Source organism: Schistocerca gregaria, chromosome 1 (genome assembly GCF_023897955.1).
Source record: "Schistocerca gregaria isolate iqSchGreg1 chromosome 1, iqSchGreg1.2, whole genome shotgun sequence".
NCBI lineage: Eukaryota > Metazoa > Arthropoda > Insecta > Orthoptera > Acrididae > Schistocerca > Schistocerca gregaria.
The window spans coordinates 640,106,096-640,125,586 of record NC_064920.1 but is presented as its reverse complement, the minus strand read 5'-3'; positions in this window follow the sequence as shown (position 1 = coordinate 640,125,586).

Here is a 19,491-nt window from a genome sequence, read left to right as displayed (position 1 = left end):
GAGCAAGGTTAGACATTGACAAAGATAAGTAACAGGTTGTTCGTAATACTTAAATTCTGATAACAACTCATGACATGTATCACACTTAAGAGAGTGAACATCAAGAGCAAAGATAGTCTACTCGTCATACTCAATGTATACAAACAAAAGAATCAAGAAGCCAGATTATCAACATAACACTACCACTTAATATGACGACAATTTCAGTTTATGAACAAGATACATGTGTTGCTCTCTGGCAAGTGGTTTAGTTAATACATTAGCAGGCATTTCCTTTGACTGAATACTTAACAAAAAATCTCATTTCTTTCAACACATTGTCTAATAAAATGTCTTTCAGCACAAACATGTTTTAATCTAGAATCCAACACAGGATTTTGTGACAGTCTAATAGAACTCTGGGTGTCTTGGAAAATGATTACAGGATTTTGGTGCTTATTATTTAACAATTCACTTTTAGCCGTGTCAAATAAAGTGCCTCTTTGGCTGTAGAATTCAAAGCTGCATATTCAGCTTCAGTAGTTGAGGTTGCTACATTCTTCAGTTTCTTGCTCTCCCGTGAAATTATGTTTTTCCCCAAAAGAAAAACACTTCCATATTGTGACAACTCTGTAGTTAAATCATCTACAAAATTCAAATAAAAAAACCAGTGATATTCAGATTCTTGAAATCTCCTTTGTCAAACACAATGCTGTAATCCATGGTACCCTTGAGATAACGAAGCACCCTTTTTGCTGCCTTCCAGTGAACAATAGTAAACTTACAATTATACTGGCTTAAAACACTTGCTGTACAAGATATGTCAGGTCTTGTGTTAGTGATGATATACAGCAAACAACAAGTTCTGGATAAGGTACTTGAACTTCATCACCCTTCATATCCCAAAGCCTTAATCCAGCTTCCATTAGTGTTCTAACAAGAGCACAATGTATCATATCAAAGTGCTTCAGCACATCTGCAATATAACCCTTCTGGTTAAGTTTTAAACCATTTTCCTCCAAGTTTCTGATTATACACATACCCAAACAGGACTTTGCTTCTCCTAGGTCTTTAAATTCAAAATTCCCAGACAATTCCTGATACAACTTGTCTTTCATCACACTGTTATTACACAAGACATAAAAATACTCCACATGTAAAGCAATAATTGCAACATTTTTATCTCACCATTTAATGAACACACAATCTTCATCGGTATTTGCAACATAACCTAGATTTAAAGGAGTACATTTTGCCTATTCATTCCACTGTCTGGCTGATTGTTTCCAACCATAAATGGCCTTAGTTAGTTTATAGCCTTTACCTTCACTCCCTTTTATAACAAAACCATCTGGTTGTTTCATGAGACTAGTTTCCTCCAAGACCTCATACAGAACAGCAGTTTTAATAACAAAATGATAGATCTTCAGATCAAGATTTAGAGCTAAACTAATGAGAGCTCTAAGAGTACTATGTCTCACAATAGGTAAAAAAGTCTCACAATAATCAATACCAAATGTATGTGTAAAGCCTTTAGCAACAAGTCTAGCATGGTGGAGTGCTGTACCAATCACATTCCTTTTCCGTTTAAATACCCACGTGTTACCTACAATACTTTTATTACTCTTTGGTGGATCAACAAGTTCCCAAAAACGATTGTCTTAGAAACAGTTAATTTCCTCTTTCACGGCCTTTATCATTTATTTATTTATTTATTTAATCCTTCAAATCCTACATGTATAGAATATATACAAGGATATTGGACATGGTTAGGTATTTACAAGAGAAAAATACAGTTTGTATTGCAATGCTAAGGACTAGATAACAGGTAATTTAGCACAGATTCTTAAATACAACAAACATCACAGGATATTGGACATGGTTAGGTATTTACAAGATAAAAATACAGTTTGTATTGCAATGCTAAGGACTAGATAGTCAGGTTATTTAGCACAGATTCTTAAGTACAACAAACATCACAGGCAACATACAAAGTAGAATATTAGTAATGCATCTTTATTTTTGTTGTTTGGCTTTTATATATTCTGTCAGACTGTAAAAGCAATGATCAATCAAATATGCCTTTACTTCAGCCTTAAAACTACAGAGTTTACCTATTGATTTAATATGTTTAGATAGATTATTGAAAATCTTTATCCCAGTATGTAGTGTGCCTTTTTGGCACAATGATGTTCTCACCTGTTTCACATGAAGGTCAGATTTTTGCCTTGTATTGTGTGCATGTATATCTTCATTTTTTAATAAGATATCTGCGTGTCTATCAATATATTGTTTGATGAAAACTGATGTTTCGTAGATAAAAATGCAGGGAAGAGGAAGAACTGACAGTTTTTTGAATATGGGTCTGCACGATTTCGTATTGTTTATCCCTTCAATAATTCTTAGTATTCTCTTTTGCATCCTGAAAAGATTAATATTTGTTGTTGTATTACCCCAGAAGATTATGCCATATTTAATTACAGAATGCACATAGGAGTAGTATACATTTAATAGGCTGGCTTTGCTGCAACAAGTTTTTAAGATCCGTATCATGTAACAAATTTGCTTAGTTTTCTTTGCAAATATTCAATAAGTACCTCCCATTTTGTGTTGTTCTGGAGCCAGAGTTCCAGAAATTTAGTGCTGTTAACACTTTCCAGAACTCTGTCCCTAAGTTCTATTTCTATGTTTGGGTGGTGTCTTCCTTTTACATTATAGAAGTTCAGTGCTACTGTCTTTTCTTTGTTTATAATTAGCTTGTTGTATCTGAACCACTGTTCTACACTGTTCATTGTTTGTATAGCGGAGTCTTTTAGTTTTTCTTCTGTTTTACCACTAATAAGGAAGCTTGTATCATCTGCAAATTGGAGGGTAGTTTGGCAATACTTGTTGTATATAAGATCATTGACATAGAGGAGAAACAGGATGGGTCCTAATACTGATCCTTGAGGGATACCATATTTCACATTTTCATATCCGGAATAGAAGTAGCTGATTTTGTTATGGTCAGTATATTGCACTTCAACCACTTGTTTGCGACCACATAGGTATGTCTTGAGCCACTCATTGGATATACCTCTAATTCCTAACTGGTCAAACTTCTGCAGTAGGGCATTATGGTCAATGACATCAAAAGCTTTAGATAAATCAAGACATATGCCTGTCACAAACTCACTTGCATCCAGTTTAGCATAGATTTCATTAAGAAATTCAAATATTGCACTTTCAGTTGAATAGCCTTTCCTGAAGCCATGTTGTGAAGGAGATAGAATTTTATTTTTATTTAGGAAATCAGACAATCTCTTATAAAAAACTTTTTCTAAAATTTTAGAAAATTTTCTATAATTTGAAACACATTCTGGTTTTCATTTTTTGAACAGTGGTTTCAGCTTTGCTGTTTTCAAGCATGAGGGGAAGGTTCCTGATGCCAGTGAGGTGTTGCACAAATGTGTCAAGGGTTCAGCTAAGGCAAGACAGCATTTTTTAATAATTGCATCTGGTATTCCATCAATTCCACATGAGTACCCTGTTTTCAAGGTTTTTATAACTGATAAAATTTCTTCAGAATTTGTGGGTGAAAGGAACAAAGATGTAGACACATTCCTCACACTATTGCATGTTGGAGGTGATATTTTGTTGTGTTCTTCCAGTCCACTCACCAACTGTTCACTTACGTTTGCAAAATATTTGTTGAAGGTCCCTGCAAGTTCTGTTGGGCAAGAAATCATTTGTCCTTCATAACATAAGTTCATATTTTTATATTGTTTAGTTTCACTTGTTGTTTGATTTTTTATAACTTCCCATATAGCTTTAGATTTGTTTTTTGAATTTTCAATGTATTTGTCATTTGCCATTGTTTTAGCTTTTCTTACAACATTTTTGAGGATCCTCTTGTAATTATTCAGGTACAAATGAAATTCAGGAGGCATGTTCTGTGTCTTTGCTATAGTGTGTAATCTTCTTTTCTCTGCACAAGATATTCTAATACCTGTTGTAATCCATTTGTTCTTTTTGAAGTTAGGTTGACATTTTTGCCTTTTTAATGGAAATGCAGCTTCAAGGTATGACATGAAAATTTCCATGAATTTTTCAAACTTTTTGTTAGTATTTTCACAAGTATACATTTAATACCAAGTTTCTTCACTTAGTCTCAGTACAAAAATGTTTATTTGTTTGTTAGTGAATTTCCTTGCTTCTTTTACAAGATCTTCTTTCTCAGTTGTTTCACTTGGGGTGTGCAAGGCAATAAACTGTGCATAGTGATCACTGAAGCCAGTATTAAGATTTCCGGCCCAGAAATTGTTATTTACATTTGTGTTTATTAATATCTGATCAATTGTTGTACTAGTTGTTGGTGTAACTCTTGTAGAAGAGTCAATGGTGGTTTTTATGTTATATGTTTCCAGTAGGGTCATCAAGCTTTGCTGGTCTTTTGAGATTTCTTGAAAATCTATATTAAAATCTCCACATATGATCACTGTTTTGTTGAAGTTTTTTTATAGTGTTTAAAGCTGCTTCTAGTTGGTGACAGAAATCATTTAAGTTCCCATCAGGGCTCCTATATACACAGATGATTATTAATTTTAATCAGAGTGTTCAACTGCGGATACTTCAAAAATTTTATCTTCAGCTAACAGTTCAATGGGTTTTATGTTAAAATAATCAATGCCACTTTTAACAAATATACATGACCCTCCATGACTGGATGTAATTCTACAAAATGATGAAGAAATATTGAAGTCTGCAAGTTTTGTGACTGACATTGCATCTTTAGGCAGCCAGTGTTCAGTTATACACACTACAGAAATGTTTTTTAGCTCATCAGTACATAAAATTTCAACTTCACTTAATTTGTTTAGCAATGATTGGACATTTTGATGAATCAGCATGAAATTAAAGGGTTTGTTAGGCTTTGGCATATTTAATTGATCACTTACCTTTACCTTGTCAATAAAAAATCATTCAGGTGTGCTGGAAGTACTGCTTTTCTTTTCCCGACTGCATATATTCTTCTATTATCATCTCCAGCAGAATTTTCTTCTGTGTCTGGCTCCCCTGGTAGTTGTTCAGCTGTTGCTCTTACTGTTGATAATATTACTGCTGGTGATAGAGTTGGGTCTGCAATTGGTAGAGCTGTTACTGCATTCACTGTGCCTGGATATTGGAGGCACCTAGTTCCTTCTTTTGTTGTTGATGTTGGTGAGTGAGGTTTTGCTGGCATTGTTTCCTTCGAATATTTGGGGGGCCAATTCAGGATGATTTTTCTTTTGAGTGTTTGATGCCTCTTGGTGATAATTTCTTCGATTTTTCCGACTAGCAGTTTTTTCCCATTTTGTTAACGTGCAATCCATGTAATGTGTGGAATCTGCGCCCAATATTATTAACATTTACGAGTTCTACATTTCTGAAATGTTTGCAAAGTAATGAAATTTGTGGTTGGCATTGATTATTTCTTTATTTACGCATGACCAAGAAGGTAAGTCATGCCGATGTGGAATGTTCAGCACTAAAACATTTGTGTGTGTCAACTGTCCTAAGCACCTTTTTAGTTCTTGTTTTGCTTTGTGGGTTTCGTTTTTATATACGTCATTTGACCCACCAATTAGCACAACAAAGTCTTCAGAGGATAAGTCAGTAACGTCTGTGGATCGCACATGATTGCAAACTTCCGACATAGAAGCACCAGGCTTTGTGTAAGCGATTGTTTGTAAACTGGACTGACCGCTCAGAAGGTGAGCAAATCCACGACCATGACTGTCTGCCATCAAAACTACTTTTCTTCGTTTAGGGTTCTCTGCCTGTTTAGAGGGTCCACCGTCATTATGGCCAAACAATTTAGTATCAGCGCTGGACAAATACTTGATATTTGTGTCACACAAGTGTTCGGGTCTTTCAGTTTCATTTCCTTTCATAACAGTAGTTGAGTTGTTATGCATTCTTTTGGATGTATCATTCCGCGTATTTGTATTTTCATATTCAGCTCGGAAGTTAGTTTTATCACATGCACAATGTTTCTTACCTTGCACGGTTGATTGCACAGTCTTCTTTGTCACTCCTCGACATGTCATCCTCCAAGTTCACAGGATATCCCCCAAACTAGAAAAACTACTTACCAGATAGGTGACATAATCTCGGTATTCCTTGGGTTTGGGTACATGGGCCAACCTTCTGACTGGTTGGTCCTCTTCTGAAGCATCAGGGTCCATCGACTGCATCTCAGTCTCCTCTATGTCTGCCACAGACAGATCATCTGGGATGTAGTATGGGTCTTGATCGCTGTCACTTCCAGCACTGCTGACTTCTTTCTCTGCCTCTCCCCGTTCAGTATACTGTTTTGCCCATGCTCTGCCGTTTGTTGGCTACATCCTAAATGTGAGTAACATAATTTTGAGTATTTCCTTCGCATTTGGATAATATAGTATCCAGCAGAACATTCCAGAGTTCATCCATCTGGTTTTATTCTTACCAGCAAGCAGGTTATCCAAAGTATCCCGAGCTTCCTTTGGTTTTGTTGTGTTTTCCATGTGTGGAAACAGAGATTTATCCAAATGCAAAAGAATAAGTGTCCACACATCTACATCCTTCTCTGCATTTGTAGCAGTACTTGCACCTATGTTATAATCATCCTTGTTTACATTTCTCTGACACTCGAATTCAAAGCACTAGAATACGTGACTGATTTCTCCTGAAAGACAAGAGTTCAAATGCTAATTATGACAAAACACAAATAAAAACAAGTATCACACAGAATGCGGGCACATTACCTAACACGCTTCTTCAGTAATTTATCTTCCTACCCACACAACAAACATAGTTCATTGCACAGATTTACCGTTCTTGGCCCATAACCTGTTACCAGAGCAAGGTTAGGCATTGAAAAAGATAAGTAACAAATTGTTCGTAATACTTATTATATACATCAAGAGCAAAGATAGTCTACTTGTCATACTCGACGTATGTCGTATACAAACAAAAGAATCAAGGAGCCAGGTTACCAACGTAACAGTAGTGCATTATGAGTGCCTTATGATCATATGGTCAATAATGAATACTACTCCAGAAGTTATGCGCCGTTTGTGTGAACCATTCCGAAGAAAATGACCAGAATTGTGGAAATTGCATTACGATAATGCTCGCATTCACTCGTCAATGGTTCTTCACGATTTTTTTGGCAAAAAACAAAACCGTTATCTTGCCTTAGGCACCATATTCACTAGACATGGCCCCAGTGACTTCTTTCTATTCCCTAGGCTAAAGAGAAGCATGAAAGGGTGTCATTTTGCCACCACTGATGAGAATACAGCGTCGCTGAAGGAGCTGAACACCATAACGAAAAGTTAGTTCCAGAAGTGCTTCCAAGAGTGGGAAAAGCGCTAGCACAAGTGTATTATATCTGAGGGGGATTTCTTTGAGGGAAACAAAGTTGATTTTAGCATATTTCAACGGCAATATTTATCAAAACTCTGCTTGGAAAATAATGCTGATGTCGTCACTATCCTAGAAGCACATACAAATGATGAAGACCAACACAAGACAGAGAGTACAATACCAAAACACAGCCTAGTGAGTGCAACTTACCATCCAGCCAGTGTGCTTTCTTAATCTCGACTTTAACCCCCTACCCAGCCATTTACACAGTTGATTTCAATATCTATCTCAAGCAATATAAGTGTAACTCCAATTATTCCAGTGGAGAAACTTTAATTTCATGGGTAGAAGAACTCAGTCTCCACCCAGTTTTCAGTGCCAAGGACCAATCCACATTTAGATCAGCTGCATGGAGGCAAGAGCTTATTACTTAAGTTAGCACATAATATATCGAACGTGATGAACTTGGATATTTATTTGATGCACGGTTACACACACAACATACTGGGAAGAAAGGATACATACAACAACAATACAAAGATACTGGGCTGCAAAGGAAATGCACACAGAAAAAAGTTGTGAGAACCAAAGAAAATAAATCACTGAGATTATAACATAAATGTAACAAATAAATTTGCTCTTCTTTCACACATTTTCAACAAGTACAATCCTAATTTATGTTTCATGCCTTCGGACAATAACATTTAACCACTAGCAATTACATGGAGAGTTATGTCTGACTTTCCATATAGTCAGTACAATTGTCTGGGCTCTGAGGCCTTTCTTCGTTCCTTCCAGAGACTGGAAGAGAAGATTGAGAAGACCAGCCTTGCGCATGGAGTTTCAACAAAGTTCTCAGTTTGCAACATTGTCCCCAGAACTGATCGTGGGCCTTTGGTTCTGTAACAGTCTAGGCTGTGACTTCATGGACTTGTGCCATAGGGTTGAGAACTCTAGGGTCTCCCTGACTAGTTCAGGTGTGCACTACACATCAGAAACTGCTGTGTGGGGTGCAGACAAGGGCTTTTTAGATTAGGTGACTCCCATCCAACCCGGAAGTGTGAACGTAAGATCGAAAGAAATGACTCTCACAAGTGAGAGTATTAAAATCCTAATGGCCCAATCGTAAAACTGCTGAAGCATTCGGAAAAAAAGTGTCAGAGTTTGAAGCACCCATGAAAATCAGTGTATCTCTCATAATACTATGTACCAAAAAGCTAGTTGAAACCTGAAATCGATAGCAGTGAGATTCCTGGGGAATATTTAAGTGAATATCAAAAGGACATGCAAATGGGAAATGGATGTGGTGTATTTGTCATAGCAGACAAGAAACTCAAATTTACTGGGATAGAAATTGAAGCTGCCAGTGAGGTTGTTTGGGCAAGGCTCAGTATCAGGAGAGGGTACAAAATGGTAATTGGATCCTTCTATCACCCACCAGACTCATCTCTGATGTAACCAAAAACTTTAGAGAAAATCTAAGTTCACATGTACTTAAGTTCCTCAATCTTACTGTACTCACTGGTAGAGACTTTAATCATCCAACAATTAATTGGGAAAATTACAGTTTTGCTAGTGACAGGTGTGATAAGATACCCTGTGAAACATCACTAAATGCCTTCTCTGAAAACTACATAGAACAGATAGTTAGGAACCCCACTCATGATTGAAATATATTGGATCTGATGGCTGCAAATAGACCTGATGTCTTTGAGGATGTCCAAATCAAAAATGCTATGAGTGAGCATGATCCAGTTGTGGTAAGAATGATTACCAAAATACAAAGAGCAACTAAAATAATCAGAAAGAAATATATGTTCAGTAAACTAGATAGAAAATCAGTAGTGTCATATCTTAATGAGGAACTTGAAACTTTCAGCACAGGTCAAAAGTGTGTAGAAGAACTCTGGCTCAAGTTTAAAAGAATAGTTGACCACATGCTGGACAGACATGTACCCAGTAGAACAGTTCATAATGGGAGGGAGGGAGAAGGGAGTGAGGAAACCTCCATGGTCTACTGTCACTGTAAAGAAACTTCTAAAGAAACAGAGATTACTGCAAAATATGTGTAAAACAAAAGTGTACGGCTATAAGGAGAGAGATGATGAATGAAATATGTTTGGCTGTGAAGAGAGCAAACCATGATGCCTTCAATTACTACCATAGCTGAATATTGTCAAAGAATTTAACAGAAGCCAAGTAAATTCTGCTCATATGTAAAGGCAGTTAGTGGCACCAAGGTTAGTGTACATTCTCTAGAGAATGAGACAGAAACTGAAATTGAGGATAGCAATGCAAAAGATGAAATGCTTTAATCTCTTTTTAAATGTTGCTTCATGAAGGAAAACACAGGAGAATTGCCTCAATTTAATCCTTGTACCACTGAAAAGATGATGAAATAAATATTAAATTCAGCTTCAGGCCCCAGTGGAATCCCTGTCAGGTTGAATACTGAATTTGTAGCTGAGTTAATCCCTCTTCTAACTATAATCTGTCACAGATCCCTCAAACAAAAAACTGTGGCCAGCTCTCACAAAAAGGCACACGTCACAGCCATCTACAAGAAGGTTAATAGAACTGATTCTCAAAACTATCATCCAATGTCCTGGACATCAATTTGTTGTAGCATCTTAGAACATATTCTGAACTCTAACACAATGAGATATCTTGAACAGAAGGACCTCCTGATCAGAACCAGCATGGATTACAAAAACATTGATCTTGTGAAACCCAACTCACACTTTTCTCACATGACATACTGAAAGCTTTGGATCAAGGCAACCAGGTAGATGCAGTGTTTCTTGATTTCTGAAAACCATCTGGCTCAATACCACATCAATGCTTGTTGTCAAAAGTATGGGTATCAATCTAAATTTTTGACTGGAATGTGTACTTTTTGGTAGGGAGGACAAAGCATGTTATCTTGGATGGAGAGTCATCATCAGATGTAGAAGTAGTTTTGGATGTGCCCCAGGGAAGTTTGTTGGGACCCTTGCTGTTCATGTTGTATATTAATGACCTTGCAGACAATGTTAATAGTAAAATTCAACTTTTTGCAGATGATGCAGTTATCTATAATAAAAACAGATATGACTAACGGGATATTGAACATATACAGAGAAAGGCAACATGAAAGGTAACACATTTGTTTAATGCATGGGAGGGTGTCACAGAGATACTGAAGGAACTAAACTGGAAGGCTCTTCAAGACAAATGTAAACTATTCCAAGAAAGCCTATTAACAAAGTTTCAAGAACCAGCTTTAAATGATTACTATAGGGATATACTACAACCCCCTAAAAATCACTCACTTAGGGATCATGAGGATAATATAAGAATAATTAGTGCATGCACAGAGGCATTCAGATAATCATTCTTCTTACACTCAGTACATGAATGGAACAGAAAGAGCCCTAATAATTGGTACAATGGGATGCACCCTCTGCCATGTACTTCACAGTGGTTTGCAGAGTATAGATGTAGATGTAGAATCCAGAAATAAAGGAAGCAGCCCTGCAGATCCCACTGGTAAATTCCATTCTCTGCCCAAGCTGTAACTTTTCAAAAAGCAGGCTCATCTGACATCTCTATAAACCTTTATAAGACCTTGGTATGGAGTCCTCCCTTGAGCGATAACTATGGCACATTTATGGGGGGGGGGTTCAGAATTAAGCATGCAAGAAAATGTATTCTCAGAAGATACCAAAAGGAGATTAGTGAGAAACACTATGAGGAATTCCTCTCAACTGGAGAACAAGAAATAGCAGATGTATGTCTGCATAGCCTTGATGCCACATGCCACCATAAATGGCTGGACCTTGTTGAGAACTTGACTTCAATCCAGTAGAAATGCCTGGTCTCTGCTATGTAACTTTGGATGTGGAAATCAAATAGCATGTAACAACCACCTCATAAACCCAAATACAGTTGCTGCAAACATTGTCTCAATATCTGAATCATCTATTTCCTGACTACATGTCATACAAGTGAAAACCAAGAAGGCCGAATGTTCACACCATAGCTAATATTCTCTCCAATTCAGTCCTGAAGACATTTCAACAGCTTTACAACACATAAAATCAACTAATGCTCCATGCTATAACAGTATACATCCAGAATGCCTTCTGCACTATGGAAAATACATCAACATATGACTAGCCCAATTTGTCTTCCACACTCTGCAAAAAGGATCCATTCTATGACTTAAGAAAATGGTGAAGATGATTGATATCTTTTGAAATGTAATAAGAAGTTGCCATCCTATGGCCATTCTGAGTATGAGAGGCTGCTGTATATCAGAATACATATTGAGATACTTGGAAAGGTACAGGCGAGATTCTGACCAAACAATTAAGTACTTTAAATGACAACTCACATAGAAGTCAGCTTCCAGAAACAACTAAAGCTCTCTGCTGTATTTACTGATCTGTCTGCAGTGTATGGTACCATGTGGAGATGTGTTGTTCTCCATGCTGACCGACAGATGATTTCAGGTAAATATAGACAATACCACTGATGACCAGAAAACACCCAGCAACGGCAATCTGCAAAGATCGGTCATAGCTCCGCTACTATTTAGCTTGTATATTGTAGATATGCCAACCAGTCAGTTCAGGAAGTTTGCTTGTACTGATGACTAGGTGATAACAACACAACACAAACAAACCAAGTTTACTGAAGAGATATTAACAAAATAGATAAATATAACAGGGCAATATTTTTGTAATTGCTTCATAACAAAACTGAATCCATTTGCTTTCATTTGACTAGTATCCCAGTCAGCCATGAACTGGACATATTTTTCAATGGTAATCACCTGGCCCGTGATCGTTGGAGTTATTCTTGACAAAACACTGTCATTTAAGCAAACTCCAGCAAAGACTGCAGCTAAATTCACGTCAAGAATATTATATTGCAAAAATTATGTGGTACAACATGGGCTTCTGCAGCATCGAACTTTTGATTATCTGCCCTTCACCTTGCCTACTCAGCAACAAAATATTGTTGCCCTGGCTGGATGAACAGCAGCGACACAGAGCTGGTAGATAAACAACTACATCAAACAATGCTGACTGTTACTGGCACAATGAAAATAAACTCCAGTATTTTGCCATGAGCCAAATTGCACAATCTAATGTGAGGAGAAAGAATATCCTCTTGATGGCATAAAAAAAAAATCTGCAACAACCAACAGCTGGCAGTTCATGAGTACATATCTGTTATCCAAACCAACAGACTCCATTCCAGACATCCCCACTCCGAAGAGCAGCAACCTGGTGGACCATAACTTCAATCTCCATGAAGTTTGGACAAAAGAATGGAATAATAATACTCCACTAGAGCTCCATAGCTTTCACTAAGACAACAACAAACAATGGAAGCTTGATCTCCCCAAAATTGCATGAAGAACGCTCAACAGGAACTGGGTAACTATGGGAGATCGGAAAGACTACCACTGTGGAGTGTACGTGTAGCTATCCAACACAGACTGTCAGACACATTATTGAAGAATGCCCTCAAAATTCTTACTCCAGAAACAATCGGTCTTCTTTGACACTACAACAGACATGATAAATTATGTAAATAATACACTCCTGGAAATTGAAATAAGAACACTGTGAATTCATTGTCCCAGGAAGGGGAAACTTTATTGACACATTCCTGGGGTCAGATACATCACATGATCACACTGACAGAACCACAGGCACATAGACACAGGCAACAGAGCATGCACAATGCGGCACTAGTACAGTGTATATCCACCTTTCGCAGCAATGCAGGCTGCTATTCTCCCATGGAGACGATCGTAGAGATGCTGGATGTAGTCCTGTGGAACGGCTTGCCATGCCATTTCCACCTGGCGCCTCACTTGGACCAGCGTTCGTGCTGGACGTGCAGACCACGTGAGACGACGCTTCATCCAGTCCCAAACATGCTCAATGGGGGACAGATCCGGAGATCTTGCTGGCCAGGGTAGTTGACTTACACCTTCTAGAGCACGTTGGGTGGCACGGGATACATGCGGAGGTGCATTGTCCTTTTGGAACAGCAAGTTCCCTTGCCGGTCTAGGAATGGTAGAATGATGGGTTCGATGACAGTTTGGATGTACCGTGCACTATTCAGTGTCTCCTCGACGATCACCAGAGGTGTACGGCCAGTGTAGGAGATTGCTCCCCACACCATGATGCCGGGTGTTGGCCCTGTGTGCCTCGGTCGTATGCAGTCCTGATTGTGGCGCTCACCTGCACGGCGCCAAACACGCATACGACCATCATTGGCACCATGGCAGAAGCGACTCTCATCGCTGAAGACGACACGTCTCCATTCATCCCTCCATTCACGCCTGTCGCGACACCACTGGAGGCGGGCTGCACGATGTTGGGGCGTGAGCGGAAGATGGCCTAACGGTGTGCGAGACCGTAGCCCAGCTTCATGGAGACGGTTGCGAATGGTCCTCGCCGATACCCCAGGAGCAACAGTGTCCCTAATTTGCTGGGAAGTGGCGGTGCGGTCCCCTACGGCACTGCGTAGGATCCTACGGTCTTGGCGTGCATCCGTGCGTCGCTGCGGTCCGGTCCCAGGTCGACGGGCACGTGCACCTTCTGCCGACCACTGGCGACAACATCGATGTACTGTGGAGACCTCACGACCCACGTGTTGAGCAATTTGGCGGTACGTCCACCCGGCCTCCCGCATGCCCACTATACGCCCTCGCTCAAAGTCCGTCAACTGCACATACGGTTCACGTCCACACTGTCGCGGCATGCTACCACTGTTAAAGACTGCGATGGAGCTCCGTATGCCACGGCAAACTGGCTGACACTGACGGCGGCGGTGCACAAATGCTGCACAGCTAGCGCCATTCGACAGCGAACACCGCAGTTCCTGGTGTGTCCGCTGTGCCGTGCGTGTGATCATTGCTTGTACAGCCCTCTCCGGAGCAAGTATGGTGGGTCTGACACACCGGTGTCAATGTGTTCTTTTTTCCATTTCCAGGAGTGTATGTCTGTAAATTTGTAAATTATGTACATATTTTATTTCTATTTTTGAAAGATGATTTGTAACTGCACTCTAATTAATAACAACAATTAACAATTATAATGGTAAATTTTAAATAGTTTAAAGAATTATTCAAATTTTGCTTTGTAAAAACAAATATTTAAATGAAATCTTGCAACAAGTACATTAGAATTATAGAATATATTTTGGAACTCAATTCTATTAAAAATAAACATTGAAAAATACACAAAATCTTTCAAAAAGTGATATTTCAACATAAAAATAAAAAAAGAACATAGAGTTTGTGAGAACCATATTTATCTCTGTAATGCATATCTTCCACCAAATTGTAAACACAGAACGTATACAGAGATCTGCTTAAGCCATGTTAAAGCTAAAATCAAGCTGTGAATACAATAATGATGGAATGACAAATCATCTGCTGTGTGTAGCACAGCTCTCAGAAGAGATATTGTACATTTCAAGAAAGGCAGGAATGATGAATTAACTTCCTGGAAAGTGTTAGTCATTATATGGGTGCGGTTCAAATTTGACAAAAAATTAAACATAGGACCTAAACACTGTACTGTGAATCAACAAATGAAAATCAGATCCTGTTGTTCAAACATGTCTCAGACATGTATCTGCAAATGACTTCATCTTCCCAATAAGTACTGCTGCAGCAACAGTGTGCCAGGAGGAGGAATTAGAAATTAAACTGGGTATCTGCACCAAAGCACTATATTAAAAGACATGCAAAAAATTCAAGATGTAATAATGTTGCAGTGTCTCCACTAATATGCTTTGTTCTTGTCACAATTATAAAATTAATAGCCTCAAGATATATACAAAAAGAAATTTTATATTGTTTCTTCATAATAACAGTAATAATAATAATGATGATCTTTACAGGGTTATCATCTGTAGTTGGAGGCAGAAGGAAGGGTAAGCACATAGGGCAAGTGGTATGTGTGACAGTAATATATTAAGTAACAAAATCAATATGTTTGATGCTGATGTAAGAGTATTATCTCTGTGTTACAAAAGACTATATATGCAAACCTCAGGTAAAGAGACAGCCCATGTAGCTGACAGAAAAATAGCTACTGAGTGTACTAAAATTAAAGTGCTTCACCAAAATGTGCACTATGCTTCCAGTAAATCAGATTAAATACATGTATCATTATGTACTGAGATGCCAAACATTTTTATTATGGCAGAGTATGGGCTTGTGGCGCCGATGAGGTCAACACAACATCGATATGCATAGTCTTTGAACTCTGAGCATTGTCTTTGGGCTGTTCTGCCATGTTCAGTTCTTTGTGAGCCTTGCATGTGTTTAGGTGAATAAATGAACTACTGCTAAATGGATGTTGTTTGGTGTAACCAACCCGAACTTCCCCCTCACTGGTGACCCCAAGTTGTAACGTCTTCCATTTTCGCCGTTTTACTGTGTCCGCAACCTCCCCATCGGTTATTTTCGCATGTATTACATTGACACAGCATTCGAACAATGACTTCAGCCCAGCGCCTAACACCAGATTTTGTGATCAACATGCATTGTGTTGCAGGCAATGTACACCCGCCAGGACTGCAACACGATGCCTCTCACTAGACAATAACGTCGATTTCGCCGGACGTTTTTGAGCCTGCAACAATAAGTGAAGTTATGAGTGTGCATGACTCTGGTTATCAAACGCCTTTGTTCCCACCACATGTGCCCTCCCTCATCAAGTGTGCAGTTACCTCTTATGGATCTCTGTGCAGTGCAGGACCATTGCCGGTTTCTGCAAATGCTTCATTGGACAACCTACCACCGCCAGGACAATGATTTGCCACACCGCAATTCATTCAGTACCAAGCAGAAACCTGCCACGTGGCTGGAACTGCTTCATTCACAGGTCTACCTCCTCAGCATCCAACCACGCCCGCGCCTGCCTCAGTTCAGCATCAGCACATGCCTTCCTCCTTCAATACCTCGGCCTGCAACAGGAACAATAACTTGTTATCTGTGCTGACCTCCACCTATGTCCCTGTGCTATGCCTCAGTGTTTTGTGCCATGACATTCACCTTATCCGCACACCGTTTTGAGTGGAGTTACTATGAACAGTGAACAATCACACATTCCATCCCATGTTCGACATCATTTCCCACACTGTGCTTCTGGACAGCCTGCATCTCTGCAGCCTCCCTGTAACAGAGGTGGCCCTGGCTCCGATCATACGTCGAGCTTTCCACAGACTAACACGTGTTCTCAAACTTTGAACTTTTTCTCACCTGTCGCCCCCGCGCCAGCTCCAGTCGAGCTTCTGCTACCATTCTCGGCACATCTCAGAGCCTCATCCACATCAGTCTTCTGCGATGCATCAATCCGAACACACCCACAACGTGTTGAGCTTCTGCAACTGCAATCGACACATTACGGAGTCTCACCTGCGTCGGCGTTCCATGTCACGCCGGATTGCGCTCAACCACAATGTGTCACCTTCACACTGCCAAGCAAACAACCATCGCTGCCACATTACCTGGAGGCACACTCTCCTGGAATACTACAGCAACAACAGCTCGATTCACTCAGTGCCCCGACGAACTCAACTCAACCTGTTCTTCCGAACATTCTACAATGCTTACCAACACTGCCACCATTTAATCCCAACAGAGCAATGACCTGGTTCAAAATTGTGGACGAATTGTTCGACCATTACAAACTTGACGAGTCATCCAGGTTTTTGTGCCTCATCACCCACCTGCACAACCTGTAGGACTTGATTACTGACCTGGTCGATGCCCCAGACTCATCTAACTGGTACACTATGGCCAAAAAGACAGTTCTACGTTGGCTTGCATGCTCAACTGAGGCAGCAGTATGGCAAGTGCTCCATGTCGAGCAACTAGGCAACAATAAACCTTCCCAGCTCTGCAGATGGCTATGTGCCCTGGTTAGTGCCGATCTGTTCTCTGACACAGCTCTCCTCACCATCTGGTCAGATAAACTATCTCCTCACATAAGCTTTGCTCTGGCCCAAAGGTCCCCTGAACCTGTTGGGCAAAGAATGACAGTTGCTAACAAGTTACACATTGCATCACTGCTCTATTTTGCCAGCCACTGCCTACCTGACAAGTCTCAGGTTCAGGCTCATTGCCCTGCGGCCAGATGCGGCCGGGGCTGTACTGTGCCGACCATTCCGCTCGCTCCGGGAAGCAATAAACAAGCATCAGGGATGTCACCAGCTCTGCCCACAGTCATGCCCCCTCCTGCAACTGAACCTGCTGCGGCCACCTAACCTCAGCCGCCACCACCACTGGCAACGAACTTTCCACAGGAAATACAACCGCACTACCTGTTCTGTTACTTCCACACACGGTTTAGTGAGGTGGCACGGAACTGCAGACCACCCTGTTACTTCCCAAAAGCTGCCTCCTGCGCACATGACAGGCACCCACCAGTGCTCCATTTTGTGTCGGAACGACTGGATAATTGCGGACGACTTTACATTAAAGACATTTCATCGGGATACCTTTTCCTAGTGGACACAGGCGCTGATGTTTCGCTGCTGCTGACGTCCTTAGCGTCGTCAAACGTCTGCCCTCATCATACTTCACTGCAAGCTGTGAATTCAACTAAACTGCAATGCTCAGGCTCAACTTCCCATGACGTCTCACTCTCCACAAACTGCAAACTTGAGTGGATTTTTTTAGTGTGCGAAATTGACAAACCTATACTAGACATTAACTTCTTGCGACACCACAAACTTTCACTGTACCTAGTGCGAAACACCATGTTTCATCATCCGTTCAGGACTCACTTCCCCTGTGCTCCATCGAGCAACCCCCCCTCCATGACACATCGGTCTGGGCTCATCTCATCCATACATTTTCGTCTCTGTCGGCGACATTACAAGAAACAATGCACAAGTGCCTTGTCGAGCTTAAACATATGGCTCACCTACGCAAGGAAAACTTTGAGCTCTCCTTCCAGCTCCAAGAAACACAACTCCAGCTCTCCGATGCAGCAAAGGAATTACAGACACTAGAGCAAAGACAAAGCAAAGTCAGTAAGTGCGCTGAATCTGCTTGCAATCCCAGAAATCGAGCCTCCGTGTGTTTACCTCCTGCTATCCCTCACAACTGTGCTATCAAGATTGCCATAACATGTACTGACAGTTCTGCAGGGCCACAACCCCCTAACATAGGAGCATTTGACACTTGGCCGGACACAAGTGTGCATGCGCGACGAGCATCGCCTGTTCTCGAACTGATGGCTCTTACCCCGCCCCTCGCTGACAGCACCTAAAACTATGCAACTTTGGTTCCTGTGCTGACAACACAAACAGTGCACTTGCGTCAAGCGTTTTGCCCACGACCGTGCAGCCACAGGCCGCACCCTGGGACAATGGACTCACTAATGGCTCATGAGCTCTACCAAGCTCACCCAACCATGATGCCACTGCTTCAGGCTGGCGGCCATCTTGTCACACTGACTACTGGGACTTCGCCGCCTCAGCTCCCATCGGATCTGCCGAGTGGCTCCGAACACCACGACTACATCTCGCCTGCCACGCCTAACACACATTGTAAACAAATCGCCTCCCGTGCCGCTGGCAACATTTCCGTCATCACCAACGCCATGGTTCACAAGCTTCGCCTCACTCCAGGTCCCTCGATATCCAGTAAACTGTGTTGACTTTGTCCCGAGCGCCTCTCCAACCTTAAAATTCAGATTTCTGAAGTACTAAGCTCCAGCACCATTGAACCCTCTGCCAGTAGCTGGTCTACACCCATACATATGACACCCAAGAAAGGCTGGTCCTGGTGCATGTGTGGAGACTACCATAAACTAAACGCACGAACAATTACAGACACCTACCCCATACCCAACATTGCCGACTTTACCATGTCCCTCACAAGTGTGACCATGTTCTCTGTCATTGATTGCAAATGGGCCTACTACCAAATCCCCATGGTACTTGAAGACATCAAGAAGACAGCAATCACCACCCTGATCAGGTTATTTCAATTTCGATTCATGCCCCTCAGTCTGAAATACGCAACCCAGACCTGCCAACACTTCATCGATGAAGTGCTATTTGACCTAAAATTCAGCTTTGCATATCTTGATGACATTCTTGTGTTCAGCTCCTCC